Source organism: Triturus cristatus, chromosome 4_2 (assembly GCF_964204655.1).
Source record: "Triturus cristatus chromosome 4_2, aTriCri1.1, whole genome shotgun sequence".
In the NCBI taxonomy this organism is placed as follows: Eukaryota; Metazoa; Chordata; class Amphibia; order Caudata; family Salamandridae; genus Triturus; species Triturus cristatus.
Genome location: NC_140586.1, coordinates 915795786 through 915811554, shown reverse-complemented (window position 1 = coordinate 915811554; position 15769 = coordinate 915795786). Strand labels below are relative to the sequence as shown.

The window sequence follows — 15769 nt, the reverse complement described above, 5'->3', positions numbered from 1 at the left end:
AGGAAACTTGGGCGTTAGAACCAATTTTTCGTGTAGGGTATGTGAACTTCTTTAAGCCAGCTACTAAGGGCTTTAGAGGCAGACCGGTGGGGGGCTTGTCCACCTGGGTTCGCCAATGTACTGGCGTTACAGTTGTGGAGGTCCCGTTTGATAACCCGGATATTTTGGTTATTAGGGTCACCTCCACAAAGGGCCTTAATCTCCTCATTATCAATATTTATGTGAGGGGTCTCCCAGGAGGTAAATGTTCCCCGCTAGGTATTCTTCTGGAGGATCTGCTTTGTTCAGTTTCTAGGGATGGTCACAGGGTGGTGGCAGGTGATTTTAATACCTGCTTTGAACCCCTGGGGGACGATGATGGTAAATTGATAGAGGTTGAGGATTCGGTATGGGGAATACCCCAACTGGAATTAATTCCTATTAGGCAATGGACCCAAGCAGCACTTTATATGAAGGGTATGTGCCTTGCAAATGGTATGAGGGCTGTTAACGGTAGAACGATTTCGGACAGGACTGGGAAGTCGACCTTTAGTAATGGTAGAAACGGGAGTAGAATAGACTACTTCTTGGTCAACTGTGAGCTGTGGCCGTCTGTTATTGATATGGCAGTGACAGATAGGTTAGAAAGTGACCACAATCCTTTGATGCTGCCTCTAATGGACAGCAGTTTTTCAGGCCCCTGCATTGATGATGGTAGTTCTACGCAAGTACAAGTTATTCTGACCAATGATCTAAGAAGGGTCCGTTGGCCAAAAATCGTTTCTAACGCACCGGTTCGGGCTGCTATTAGAAACTTGATTTCCTTATCTTTGGGTAAACTTTCGAGATGCGAGTCCGAGGAAGAGATTGATCATGGTATTTTGAGTATACATAGCGAGTTATTTGAAGGGCTTAAAAGTTTTTTTATTAAAAATATCCCTTCTAAAGGAAAGCCCAATTGTCCTAGGGAAATCTCTTGGTTTGATGCAGACTGTAGAGAGTCTTTAACAGCCCTTATTGCAGCCATCAAATCCAGGTTTCCGGAAACAATAAGGAGTTTCAGAGCCCAATATAAATCAGCCCAAAGAAAAGCGAAAGTAAAATGGGACGAAAGACGTTGGGCTGAGCTCTATGAGGCGTGCGAGAGTAGTAACATGTGTCAATTTTGGCACCTTCTGAAATGGGGTAGGAACCCGCAGGACATGACTCCAGTTAATTTTGTAGAACCTGATCAGTGAGTTAGCTACTTTGAAAATCAGTTTAAGTCTAGAGATGGTTCAGATGCTGATTCATGCATACCTCACGGTATGGAAATCCTACAGTTCGCCCCTAGTGAAGTGGTATCAACCCTGAAATCACTCCCGAGTGGGAAAGCCCCAGGCCCCGACTGCATCCCTGCAGACTTTTTCAAGCAGGAGCAGGACCTATTGGTCCCGTACCTGACCATTTTAGCAAACGCCCTGGCTAGGGGAGTATCGGTTCCGGATACTTGGCTTGGGGCGGAGATATTGCCGATCTACAAGAAAGGTGATCGCTCCGCCCCGGCCAATTATAGGCCAATTAGTTTGATAGATGCTGTGCAGAAAATCACAGCTCGTTTGCTACTGGGCAGGATAACGAGCTGGATATCCGATAATGACATACTTTCGCCTTTACAGGCGGGTTTTCGGACGCACGTAGGGACCATTGACCAAGCTTTTAGGTTCATGCTTCTGTACTGGAAACAAGTATATCTCGGGGGTGGCATGCTTTTCGCGGCCTTTGTAGATCTAAGGTCCGCCTTCGATTCTGTGCCTAGGTCCAAACTGTGGGAAGTACTTCGGGACATGGATATGCCATTAGAATTTCTGAAGTTGTTGATCAACCTGCACGCACACACATATGCCCAGGTTCGTTGGGGAAAACCAGGGGAAGTAACACCAAGATTTGAGGTATCCAAGGGTGTTAGACAGGGTTGTGTCCTGGCCCCCACTTTATTCTCCCTGTTTATCAATGGAGTAACCAACTACTTTTCAAATTTTCCAACAGATGCACCCTCTTTGGCTGGCATGAAAGTTCCCCTGCTCATGTACGCGGATGACACTCTTATATTATCAAAGACACGTCAGGGACTCCAATCAGCACTGTCTCGGTTCGAGTCGTTTTGCCGCGATCATGAGCTGGAGGTAAACGTGGGGAAGACCAAGTTTATGGTCCTTCGAGGTGCTCGACCGGTTAAAGCAAGGGTTGAAATGGGTGGTGCAACCTTAGAACTGACCACAAGCTTCACTTACCTGGGGGTCACATTTAGTGATAATCTAGGTTGGAAGCCCCAGATTGATATTCTTACCCTCAAGCACTCACAACTAGGTGGAGCCCTTCTTAAAGAACACAGGCAATCCAAGACTAAGCCCATGTCCCCTTTGATTAAAATATACGGGTCCAAAATACTTCCCGCAGTGATGTACGGAGCCGAACTATGGGGGTTTAGTAATTTGGACCCCTTGAAGGTGGCACAAAATAAATTCTTAAGGACTGCAGTTGGGCTCCCTCAATCATCCCCCCGTATTCCGCCCCTTTATGACTTAGGCTGTCAGCCTGTCGAGGACATGGTGCGGTACAGGCCATTGGCGTTTTGGCGACGCTTTTGGACTACTCCCGAACTGTCCTTATATGCCAAGGCTTTGTTGGAAGTTAGAGCCCTTGGGGGCTCCCACAAAATTAGCTGGTTATCTGAAATCAAATCTATTTTGATTGACTCGGGCATGGGTGATCTTTAGACAAACCCCGAGTCTGCTGTTTTCCCCCCGAAGAAGAGCTTCAGGGACACCTATTGGCACTGGATTAAAGGTAGACGTCATGCTTCCTTGTCTGGCAGCTCCTTGACCAATACATACCTGTCAGTTAAGGATGATTCTGCCTTTGAGGTGTATTGGGACGTAATATCACAGCAGCTGGATCGGAAATTATTCCACCAATTTAGAGTAGGTACTCTTCCCCTACGATGTTTTACTAAAGGGTGGAATCCAACTGATAATGGTACATGTCCTTTCTGTGAGGACCAGTTTGAATCAGTCGACCATTTTTTGTATGTTTGCCCTGAGTACCAGCAACCGCGACGTATTTGGCTGCGCCCTGTCTGTCGCGAATTGGGCGTTAGATCCGCACAGGATGCCACAAGAATCTTAAAATCTGATACATCAATATTTGTGGTTACTGGTGTGGCCAAATTTATTAGATGGGCATGGCTCCTACGGAATAGGCGTGTTAGCCACAATCCCCCCGGTCCTATATAATGTTAGTGCGATCGGGTGAAGCTTTATTCCCATTCAAGTCGTTATTTATTTGCAAATTTAATACTCTTTTTATCATGTTTTTACTGTGTTATTTATTAACTGGCCTATTTTGCCTATTGTGCTAATTTTTATCCCTTCCTAATTAATTGTAATAATGGATTTGCTTTTATGTCTTTTAAGATGAACTATTCGAAATAAAGACTTATTTGACTTGACTTGACTTGCATATCTATCAGGCCTAGTGTGGAGGGACTCTGTCCTAGCTTCATGTGTCTTGCAACACACATGGCCTTCAGGTCAAAGAAGGTCATGTCATTGTACTGAGGCAGGGTGGACCCATTGGTTCCAACGCTTAAGGACGTTCTAGTGTTGTGCAGTGTTGTACTACCTACACTAGTTTGTGGCCTACTGATCCTAGCTTGAGCTGTAGCAAGGGTGTGCTATCCCTTCACAAACAGCTCTAAGTTCAGTAGAACTTATTGATACTAAGCTTGACTTTTATATGTACCTTGAGTACCTTTAGTGGTTTTCAGTTAGTAATTCAAATAGAGATTTTCTGGTAAAACAATAGAAAGCTGGAATCCCACACGCTGCCCTCCAATGTGAGAAGTTGGCCTGGCATATGCTGATCACTAGTTATAGTGGCCACCTTGCACCAGTCCAATTCGACTCTTATGGTAGATAGGTTTAAGACAACCTTTTAAAGAAAGCTATCCTAGTGGTAGCTGTGGAGAGCAGCCTTCAGGCTAAGTCTCAAGCTTGTTTTACCTTATAATCTCTTGAATTACCAAATGAAAGGACACCACACAGGTATATATATCAAATATATATTTTATTTATTTCTAGACACACTCTACTAATCTCTTTATGAGATTAGAAGTCAGGAACACATTCAAATATCAACTTTTCACAATAAGTTAAGCACAAATATGGCTGGGGCCCTAGGGGCGTACCAGACCATATACTAAACAAGAGGTTTAGGAAAGTCGACTTGCAAGGGGACAAGGCCTAGGGCCTGTAGAATCACTGGGGCTTCACTAATCCACTCAAGGCAGGTAAGTAAAAGACCCACGGGAGACACGTGCAGTGTGAGAACACAGCCGCGGGTTCCCCATTGATTTCAATGGAGCAAGTCGCGGTTGGATTTTTTAAGTTCTAGGGTACTTCAGGGAAGTGAACAAGCAAGCCACTTACAAGGTAAGTAATTCAAGGGCCAACACACACTAGGGCACCAGAGTGCACGAGTTACCTCACCCATGGAAGCCGGGTGCATACAGTGTCTTTTGGTGTCGGGTCGCGTCGCTGTTTTCTATGGAAGCCAAAGAAGATTTGCTGCTTGCGAAGACTGAAGAAGTGTCCGGTGGAATCCAAGGCTGGATTCAAGATGAAGATGACCTGAAAGCAGAAGGGACAGTGTTCACAGTCACTTGCCAGTGACCCGGGGCCAGGAAGATGGATGCCCACGGAAGTCGGGTGATTTCAGGTGATCAAGGGTGTTTTGACTCTTCGCTCACGAGGTCCAGGAAGGATGGATGATGACCAGCAGCTGGATTCTGAGTGTCCCACGACGTTTGCAGCTTATTGAGGTGTCGGCAACCGGATTGGAGCCAACAACCCTTGGCAACAGTAAGTCTTGTAGAAAGTGAATAAAGTCAGCGGTGCAGACCAGCAAGGTCTGAGGGACTCACCCAGTGAGGGTGAGTGAGGGCAAGCCTGACGCAATCAGGGGAGCCCTTTGGTTTGATAAAGTCTTCGGGGGACCCACAAGCCAATGGGCAATGGATCGCAAAGATGCCTCATGAGGAAATGCTTTACAGGAGCCCACAGTCATTCGGGATGAGGTAGGCCTCTGATTTTCACTGCAAAACCTCCTGGAGGCTTGGGCCACAAATGGTCCAATGCACAATTTCATAAAACGTCGTGAAGGGGTTGCACTTGACAATAGTGCGCAGTACCCGGGTATTGCTGTTTCTCATCATTCGTGGGGTCCACTCGCCACAGCTTTGCTGGGGACTCACAATGGCCATCGGGAAGTCAGGAAATCTACTTCTGGGGCTGCAGGGACTTTGGACTCCAGCGGGAGTGGGAAAGTTTGCGACTGTTGATTAGAGTTTCTGGTGCCTGCCAAGCAGGGGAGTCACTCCTTGACTCCAAGGGAGATTCTTCTGTCTTCCAAAGGTAGTGGAACTTTGAAGGGCCAGGATTCTTCTTCTAGAGCGTCATCCAGGGTTATCTAACTTGCAATGGCAAGGTTTCCCTATCTTATACTAAAGGTAGGGGAGGGACTAGCTCTATGACCACTCCTCTGGGAGGGTCAGGGTAGGGGGTGGTTACACCCACTTCCCTTTGTCCAGTTTTACGCCAGAGCAGGGACAGGTAGCCCAGGAACCGGTTTGAGGTGGCATATGCACAGAGGAGCCTACTGCTCCCCCAGTGCAGGACTTCAAAGCAGTCTAGAAGTGCACCCACCCAGCCCCAATACACTAAATCCTGTCTGGAAGGTGGTGACACCTCCCTGTGACAGGATGCCCATTGTTGGGCATCCTCCACTGTGACTTTCGGTCAACAGCAGGAGGGCAGCCCAGTGTCTGTGCTGGTGGCATCCATTTTGTGATGCCAGGGCTCTTTCAGATTTCTACTGTGTTACCATAGTAGGTACATGTTGTCCCCTCTAGAAGGGTGGGATCATACTCCCACACCAGTTACTGGTGTGGGAATATGATTCCAAGTTGTTTGACACCAAACACAACATGTTTTGATGCAGTCATTCCAAAGTTAGCATATACCGGTAGGTTATAATGCACTTAAGAGTATATGGTTCAACAGCATTCACAAATAGCCACAGAAAATTGACTCTGCCAGCTGCAGAGGGGTGATGCTCATGCAGAGGCACCCCCTCACATTGTAAACCAAGCATCCTGCCCTCAGGATTGATAGGGCCTGCCTTAGGGGTGACTGATAGGTTTATATGTGTGTGTATGGTGAGATATAGGGAACCTATACCTCAGTGAGGAGTGCTAACACTACCTCACCCAGGCTGCAGTAGCAGGCCTGTGGTGTCAGATTTAGTCTGCTTCCCAGGGGTGGCATATTACATGCTTCAGCCCCTGGAAGGCCTGTTAAGTACCTATGCCCTTGGTACCTAGGGTACCATATACTAGGGGCTCATAAGGCACCACAGTATCCAATCACTAGTGCATCTAATATGCACTACAAGTTGTTTAGAGAGAACAGAGAGACTGGCGCCCTGATTAGCAGGGACCCAGCCAGACTATAGCCAGAAACCAGTGTATACATCAGAAAAAAGTGGGGGCAACATAAGTGTAGATCCTACTCTCCTACAGGAACTAAAAGAGTTATCTGCTTGATAAGTTTGTCAACATACCCAGCTTTTCCAGGATCACAAAGCTTCTTTTGAAAAAAAAAAAAAGCCTTGAGGAAGTCACTGGATGTGACGAAACACGTGACTGCTGTTTCTGCTCATCAGGACTGATGCATGTAATCACCAAAGGAATATTCTGCTGGTTTTACATATTTTCGGATTCATTATATATGTACTAAGTCCTGATTCTAATTGGTTTGATGGTGTTTTTAGTTTACTTGCCAAATCACTTTTGTTATACATTAAATTCTCAAAATTTGAGTTTGAAGAATTCTTTGTTTATGAATTTATCTCTGGTCTTCAACCCGTGAATGAACGGAATTTTGTCATATTCATATAGAGATTGACCGAGGTTATACACCTACTAACTGTTACAATTTTAGAGTGCCGGGATTCTTCGATTCATATACTTATAATCATAGGTGTCTCGTATATCAATCGCTGCTGTTACTAAAACAATAAGTTGCCTACAATGGTTTTAAAGTGACTCATTTGTCCGGAATTTAGTCGCATGTCACTGCTGACAACTTACGTCTTGTCTTAGATACAGCGACTCATCGTATTATTGGACTCTGCAAATGCCCTGAAAAAGTCCATTTGTAAGAGACAAAACGTGTTGTTGATCCACTCTACATGTTGCATGTCACACTAGAACCAATTGTGATTCAAAATAAAAGGAGAATTTGAAGAACAAGACTCTGGATACAGATTTGGTACTTTATGGAATTGTTACATAGTGGTGCACCGATTGCCTTTTATGTTGAACGTTGTATAGTCCAGTTGAGGACCGCACCTTGACAGGGGGTGTTTATAATCGGGTGCACACATACTTTGGGAAACTTCCCTCTATTTACTGTTTTTGGGGATAGCAGGTTAGGTGCTAGCAGCTACAGGGCCTCACTGTCAATTTTTGAATTCCAACTCTCTTAAAAATCCCATACGTTTTTCAGTAAGAAATCACAAATCTGTTGATATTTGAAAACTCGTGATGCCCTAATTGAAACTTCTGCCTTAGAGTGTTGAACGAGATGACTTCACCTCCCTGAAAGAAGTCTCCCAATTTTACATGGCCTCCTTCTTCCCAGTGATTTATATGAGAGTCCCAAAAAATTACTAGGAGATTGAGGTTTTTATGTAATGAAGTATACAAATTCAGCCGGCCCATCCCTACCTTCTTCTGAACTTCTGCCCATACTTTGTATGAGCAACGAAGAGTCTTGAGTCTGACTCTTTTGTAGTACACATATTCTAGCGGTCTCCACAGTACTCCACATGCAGCGTCTCCAATCAAAAGCTCATACGGGGTGGGACTTTGTAGAACCTCTCATTTTATCCCCAACAAAATAGATATCTGTTGTAGAGCAGTGGCCCAGTAGTAAATTCCTATATTAGGTACTGTTTGCCCCCCCAGGCTCTCTTCGGAAGAAGAGAGGGGCTGGAAAGGTCCCGTAAGCTAGGTGGGTCAGAGGGAGGGAAAAGGAAGGGATTACCAAGGGGGGATAAAGGGTTGAGCAGCATTACAGGAGGAACAGGCGGATAAAGACAGAATCAAGGGGTTTGTGAAGAGTTTAGGGTACAAGGAGAAGGGGGAGCAGGTAGGGAAGAAGAGAAGGGGGAAACAAGGGGAAGGTATGGAAAGTTAACTGGGAAATCAGGTTGTAGAAAGGTGGACTAAATAAGGGGATGGGGGGCATGGTTACGTGGGAAGAGGTAATATTGGATAACCGGGAAGGTGCAGAGTGGAAAAGGAGAGTGCTAGCTAGAGGTATGGCTGGCGTGTTGAGGAGAAGTTCACAATGGGAGGGGGAGGAAGAATGGGAGAAGAGGGAGTAGGAGAATGGGGGGGACAGAGGGTCGGCCTGTGCCTTCCTGGAGAGCGGCCTATTGGAGTATAGGGGGGATCATGGGAGTAGATAGGAAGTAAATACTACACTTGATCTTAGCCAAAAGGCACCTAAATATATACAGCAGGGGTGCTGTGCCAGAGGCCCTAGGAGACAGTAGATTCCAACAGGGAGTACTCTAATCGCTACGCCCCATAAACATCTGTTTGTAATGATTTCAAATACCATGCAGCAGTGTTTGGATGAGCATCGGATTCTGGGTATGCAGATTGCCAGTGACGCGATGTGTGTTTGCTTTGGAGGAGCCTGACCTCTGGCGGCAAGAGGGAGCATTGCACCTCCTGCTCCTTCTCCGAGGCGCTCTCAGTCCTCACCTATAGCGCCTCGATCTGCATTGCGCCTCGAGCTGCTTTGCACCTCTCGCTCCTTCAACGAGGCGCATCTAGCGTTTCCTCAGCTTCACAAGTTCATCCTCCTGTCTAATCTTATCCAAAACTGATGCTGGCAGCTTCCGGAACAAAGTTGATTTAAACCAACTGCATCAAAGCTCCCATCACTTCTACTTCCCCAGAAATTAGAGATGGGATCAAACTGTTCATAGTGCCAAACTTCATAGTGCCAAGATTCGGACCATATTTGTTTTAAAATTCATGCAACACAGAGCCACCTTGCAGCGCCGGAACGCACCAGGAAGTGTTAGACCTTCATATAGCGCACTGTAGTGTTTTCCTTACACCTTCATAGCATAGAAGTGATTGCATAAACACTTGAAGAAAAACATAAGCACTTTACTGTTCGAAGTTCATTGAAAGAGTAACGAGATGTGCCCCACAGACGTTATCTGAAATTGTTTTTATTTATATGGGATCCAGATTAAAATCAAAACCCTTCAAAAATTACAACGAACTAACGCTATCATTTTTTTTTTTTTTTTTTTTTTTCCTTTTCCATTGTCAGGGCGTCATTTCTGGTTCAGATACATCAATCGTCACCTTCCACAACACCCTTTTTGCTCGTCAGTCGTTGGTAACAAACTTGGCAACAAGTGCGCAAGCTATCCCGTTGACCTTTAACCTGTGAAGGGAAAAGGTCACGTTAGTTAAATACATACAGTAAATTTTTACATTTACTCTACCTGTCTTCATCTTCCCTCTCCTCTCTCCCGTTGCCAGACTGGTTCCTGGATTGAAGGGAAGAAAAGAAGAAAAACAGTTTAGTCGCCCCTCTAGGACCCCCCCCCCCCATTTAAGGGTTTGGGGACCCCTTTGGGTCCGCTGTCGTCGCCGTCGTTGCCTGAGCCTTCCATGGCCCCCCCCGTGCAAGGGTACAAAGGGACCCCTTTGGGTCCTCAGGTTTCGTCGTCGCTGTCTCCATCTGATCTGTCCAGTGCTGCGTAGTCTCGCAGGAGGCTGTGGATCATCTTACGGCATGCCAGGGTCGATGTCTCCTTTTTCCCTACTACCAGGCGGTTTCTGGAAAACAAGAGGACATCTTTAAAACAACACAGGAGCCTCCAGCAACCCCGGAGGTCTTCTAGTGCATGTGTGCCTGGGAACAGTCCATACATCACAGAGTCAGCAGTGATGCAGGTCGTAGGTATCCAGGCCCTAAGCTCCGTGCCTAGGGCCTTCAGCAGGTCCTGCGCGTACGTGCACTCCCAGAAGAGATGGTATGTTGTTTCGTCCACGGTGCACCCTCTCGGGCAGGACTTGTATCGGTTGAGCACCCTTGCGTGCATAAAGGCTCGCACGGGAAGTCCCCCTTATATGGCCATCCAGGCGATGTCCTTGTGTTGGTTTGTCAGGCGCTTGGATGCGACGTTTCCCCACACGTGGTCTGCTGTGGCTGAGGGGAGGGCGCCGATCGGCTCACTGATCTCTCTTGCACGTATCAGGCGTTGGAGAAGTTTTGGAGTCCACATGACGGGGCGAACTGCCACACAGTCATACCCTCGCACAAACTTTTCCGCTTCCTTGTAGAACCACGGGGTCTCCCAGTTGTACGGGACGGCGCTCACCCACTCTGCCCATCCAAGGCGCCTCCACGTTGGCAGCAGGAAGAAGCGTGCCATCAGAAAGCTGGCGTGGCTCTCATCTTTGGACCTCAGGGTGTTCCTTACGCAGTGGCACACGAAGGTCCCTCTCAGGATGGTTGCGATGTCTGGCACTCCTTTGCCTCCCTTGTCGTGGGTTTTGAACATCACCGCCCTCTTCACTCTGTCCATCTTCGAGTTCCAGATGAAGTAGAAGATCATTCTCGTGATGGCCTTAGCTGTTCTGGTCTGCACTGGCCATACTTGAGCGACGTACTGGAGCACTGGCAGGGTCTCGTTCCGCAGGACCAAAGACTTCCCTTCGATCGTCAGCTTCCGGAGGCTCCAGAGTCCCAGCTTCTGCCTAGTCTTTGCTAGTCTTTCCTCCCAGGTCTTCTCCGCTGCACCGTCTCCGCCGAACCAGACTCCAAGGATCTTCATGAAGTCCTCCTTAATGGGGAATGGCAGTGGGTCTCGGGTCGGGGTCCAGTGTCCGAAGAGCAGGGTTTCTGACTTGGCGCTGTTGATCTTTGCTCCAGACGCCTTCTCAAACTCGATACAAGTCTTCTCTAGCTCCTTCACAGACGGTCCGTCTGCGCAGAATACGGAGACGTCGTCCATGTAGAGGGAGCACTTCACTTCTCCTCGTCCTCCGCTCCCTGGTACCTTCACTCCTCTGATGTTCCTGTTCTGCCGAATGCGCTCGGCGAGGAGTTCAATGACACAGATGAACAGGAGGGGGGAGAGCGGGCAGCCCTGCCTCACCCCCGACAGGACGGGGAACGGATCGGTTCTCCAGCCATTTACCAATGCCGTGCTGGAGATGTCTCTATACATTGTTTTCACCACGTCTCAGAAGAAGTCACCCAGTCCCAGAGCTCTGAGTGTCCGGTCCATGAATTCATGGGAGTCGCGGTCGAACGCCTTTTCCTGGTCCAGGCTGATCAAGGCCGTTGGGACCTTGCGGCCCTTGACGTACTCGATCGTGTCCCGGACCAGGGCCAGACTGTCCGCGATCTGCCGTCCCGGTATCCCACAGGACTGGTCAGGGTGGACTATCTTCTCTATCACTTTCTTTAGGCGGTTGGCCATCACCTTTGCGAGAATCTTGTAGTCCACATTGAGGAGAGAGATGGGCCTCCAGTTCTTGAGGTCTTCTCTCTCTCCCTTCTGCTTGTACAAGAGTGTTATCATACCGTCACGCAGGGATTGCGACATACTACCCTTGCCCACCGCTTCCTCGTAGAGGTCTAGCAAGTCCGGTCCGATCAGATCCCACAGTTCGACATAAAGTTCCACTGGGAGACTGTCGTTTCCGGGCGTCTTGCCTCTCTTGGAGGTCGTAGCGGCCAAGGGCAGCTCTTCCAGGGTGAAGGGTGCGTTCAAGCCCTCTCTCTCTTCCGGACCCAGTGTCTTCGAGATCCCCCCTAGGAAACTGTCCGCCTGGTCTCTCTCTGACGACTTTGGTGAGTAGAGTTCGCCGTAAAAGTCTGTAACGACTTTCACGACTTCCTCCTTCTCCCCTTGGAGGTTGCCCTCCGAGTCCCGAAGCTCAACCAGCGGTGTGTGGGTCGAGTGAAGTTTCTTGAAGAAGAACGAGTTGCATTTCTCGTCTTTCTCTAGGTTCTCGGTTTTGGTTCGGAAGATGATTTTCTTGGATTCCACTCTAAAGTGCTCTGCAAGCTCTTTTCGGGTTTCCTCCAAGTCGTCAATCACGTCCCATCCCCCAAGCTCGAGTCCGTACAGTTGCTGCAGTTTGCTCTGCAGTTTTCTGAACGTCATCTTCGTTTCCCGTGCAGCAGCTCTGCTTGCATCCTGGAAGAAGCTTCGGAACCTGTCCTTCACCCATTCCCACCACTCGCTGGCGAAGTGAAAGAGGTCCTTCATGTCCCTCCACTCTATGTACGCGGTTCTGAGGTTCGCCACTAACTCCTCATTTTCCAGCAAAGAGCAGTTCAGTTTCCACGATCCTGGCCCGGCGGGGAACTTCCCTGTAAGTTCCCCCTCGAAACTGACTGCCCTGTGGTCAGAGAAGTGGACGGCGACCATGGAGCTTCGCCCAGGCTTTACTGTTGGGGAGGTGAATAGGAAGTTGATCCGTGAACGTACGGATCCGTCCGGCCTACTCCAGGAATAATTCCTGGCGTTCGGTCCCATTCACCCGATGGCATCATGGAGGGACGCCTCGCCTATCATCTCCACCAACAGCCTGGACGTCACGTCCATCCCTGCAGAGCCAGACCCACTGCGTCCATCCAGCTCTACTATGCAGTTGAAATCACCACCCATCAGAATGGTTCTGGAGGTCACGAGTTGCATCCTGAGCACCCTGAACGTCTCTAGTCGCTCATTCTTCTCCGGGGGGGCATATACGTTGATGAACCTAACGGGCTCACCAGCCCACAAGCCGTCCACGAACAGCACTCTGCCGTTGACCTGCTCGGTGACCTTGTCCACGGTGAAATGCCTTCCCCTGATTAGAATGGCCACTCCAGACGATTTGCAATCGTTTCCTCCAGACCAGAAAGATGGCCCATGCGTCCACTGCCGTTCGAGCTGGCTGTACGACTGGGCGTACGGAATCCCGCATTCCTGCAGAAAGCAGATATCTCGGTTCTAGGTGGCCAGGAAGCGCAACGTGCCGACCCGCCTGACCTGATCCTTCATGCTTCTGACGTTTAGGGTGAACAATGATATCGCCATTGTATCCGCGCTATCGGTCAGTATCTGGTTTCGAACCTACTGGGGATGAAGGCCCTGGGGTGCTTCGCTTGGGTCTTGGACCCCCTGTTGGTTCTGCTCTCCCCTTTCCTCCGGGGCATGCTCGGTGCTCTCAATGGACACTTCTGTTCTACTTCTAGGGTCCATTGTGCTGCTTCCGGTGGTGGTGTCACCATGGAGAGCTGATGGTGGAGTTCTTGGAGAACCGAATGGATTTCCACTAACTCCTTGTCTTCCTCATCCTCCATTTCTGCATTGTTGCTTTCGGTGTCGCTCACGAGGATGACGGCGTCGGCGTCGTCCTCCTCTTCATCGGTGGTGCCTGCTGTGTTCACCTTCTTGCTGACCAGGAAGTCCTCCCTGGTTGGCAGCTTCCTTTTGTGGGCGCTAAATCGCTGGGGGGGGGGGGTTCGGTGTTGTCCCCTCTTCCAGTGTCTCCGGTTTGGATCCGGGTTGCGGTGTTCCATGCGAGGCCGCCATCTGGATTCTGGTGCTGGTGCGTCTCTGCTCCTTCGCCTCCTCCCTGTCTTTAGTGGCTTTTTGGTGCAGCGTCTGGGATCTAACCTGGCTCCATGACTCCTGGAGTCCGTCGTCCACGTCTCCGCTGCTGTCTTCGGGTTTACCCTTCGTCTTCTTCTTATTCTTCTTCTTCCTCTCCTCTTTCCCTTTTGCCTTTGCAGAGTCTTCTCCCTCCGTCTCGAATTCCTTGTCCTCTGGTTCCGGCGCTGGGGTCGTTTCTGTTGGGCCTTCCTCTGGTGGGGTTCCTTGCGGTGCTCCGACCTTGGGGCCTTCCATGGGTTGGTGGACCACCTGGGGCGGTGCCGTCTCAGTCGGTGGTGCTGATTCCTCCGCTGTGGCTGGTCTCGCCTTGGGGTCCTCTGGTTTCTTTGTGCCTGTTCCTATGGGTACCGGGTTCACTGGAGCTTGGCTGTCCTTGTCTCCCTTCCTGGGTGCTGCCAGTGTCTTTGCAGCCTCGTTTCTGGCTTCTGTCAGGAGGGTGTTCAGTCTTGCGTTGGCTGCTGGGGAGACTAACGCTATCATTGCTACACAAAGTTCAATGAACAGCACTAATTGAACAGCACTAATTGACATGTGAACTAGAAGAGTAAGACATGCATCTAATATTTTTCACTTGCCTGATAGTACTATAAATATCTCTGAGGAAAAGTACAGTGACTTTACAGATATTATTCAGAGTGTCAAATGTAATGCTATCTTACCAAAATGTATATATACATAAGAAGATTTCTGTTTCTCAGTGCCAAATGCGACTATTTTACCAGTCACAATGAAACGGAAATGATTGTGGCTTCGTAGAGGCTTCTGGGTATGCAAATTACCAAAGAGAGCTCGTTGCTTTCAGGCAGACTTCCCTCTAGTAACAGAGGATGGTACTGCGCTTAAAGCTTACTGGACAGGTACTCCCCCTCCCTCCCGCTCTCTCTCTTACTCTCTCTCTCTCTCTCTCTCTCTCTCTCTCTCTCTCTCTCTCTCTCTCTCTCTCGCACGCACCCACATGAAACAAGCATTGGCATAGCCAATAGGTCTCGCCTTTAGAAACTTTTAAGTGTTTTGCTAGAGCTATTGGCTATCTTTCCATTGTCACTTTGATGTGCACAGCACATGCTTTAGGCTTTCAAGGTATATGTCAAGTACTACTTATGATTCATTTCCTATGCCAACTAGGGGCATGTGAAAGACAGCAGGCTTTCTGTTATCTATATTTTTGAATCTGTAAGCGTATGTATGTCCAAATTAAGGGGCACAACTTGGAAAAACAGCAGGAAAGAAATACACACATTGGAAATGCAATAGGTTTTACATTTGCTTGAGTTAGCGCTATTGTAATGGTATTGTAATTGCATTTATATAGCGCTTACTATCCCTGACGAGGCATCAAAACCCTTTTTCGGCAAGCAGCACACTACTCCGTGACCCATAGAGGATTAGTGTTGAATTAGTATGGTGAAATATGAAAGTAATTTTAAGTGATGGATAGGTTAGTCAGCTATTTGGATTCGGAAGGATAGCGGAAGGATAGAAGAGGAAAAAAGGTTTGTTGACCCTGATGGGGTGTTGAAGCATTTTTTTTGGCATGTAGCACACTTCTCTGGAAACTCATAAAGGATTAGTGGTGAATTAGTATGGTGAAATATGAAAGTAATTTGAGTGGTGGATATTAGTCAGTTATTTGGAGTGAGAAGGGTTGGTGAGGGATAGAAGAGGGAACGAGGTTTGTATTTATATAGTGCTTGCCACCCCTGATGATGTTTTGAAGCGCTTTTTTGGCAAGTAGCACGCTACTCTGGAACCCATAAGGATTAGTGTTGAATTAGTATGGTGAAACATGAAAGTAATTTGAGTGGTGGATATGTTAGTCAGTTATTTGGATTGAGAAGGGTTGGTGAGGGATAGAAAGGGAAAAAAGGCTTGCATTTATATAGCTCTTGTAACCCTGATGGAGTGTTGAAACACTTTATTGGCGAGTATCACGCTACTCTGGAACCCATAAAGGATTAGTGGTGAATTAGTATAG

General features: G+C 48.1%; 1 protein-coding gene and 1 pseudogene across 1 annotated transcript in view; one reads left to right on the top strand and one right to left on the bottom strand.

Annotated features, from left to right (window-relative positions):
- The window catches only part of LOC146835397 (uncharacterized), a 251566-nt gene that overhangs the window by 20865 nt on the left and 214932 nt on the right, over positions 1–15769 (top strand). The window lies entirely within an intron of this gene.
- LOC146835398 (uncharacterized) lies at positions 9829–12708 on the bottom strand (annotated as a pseudogene).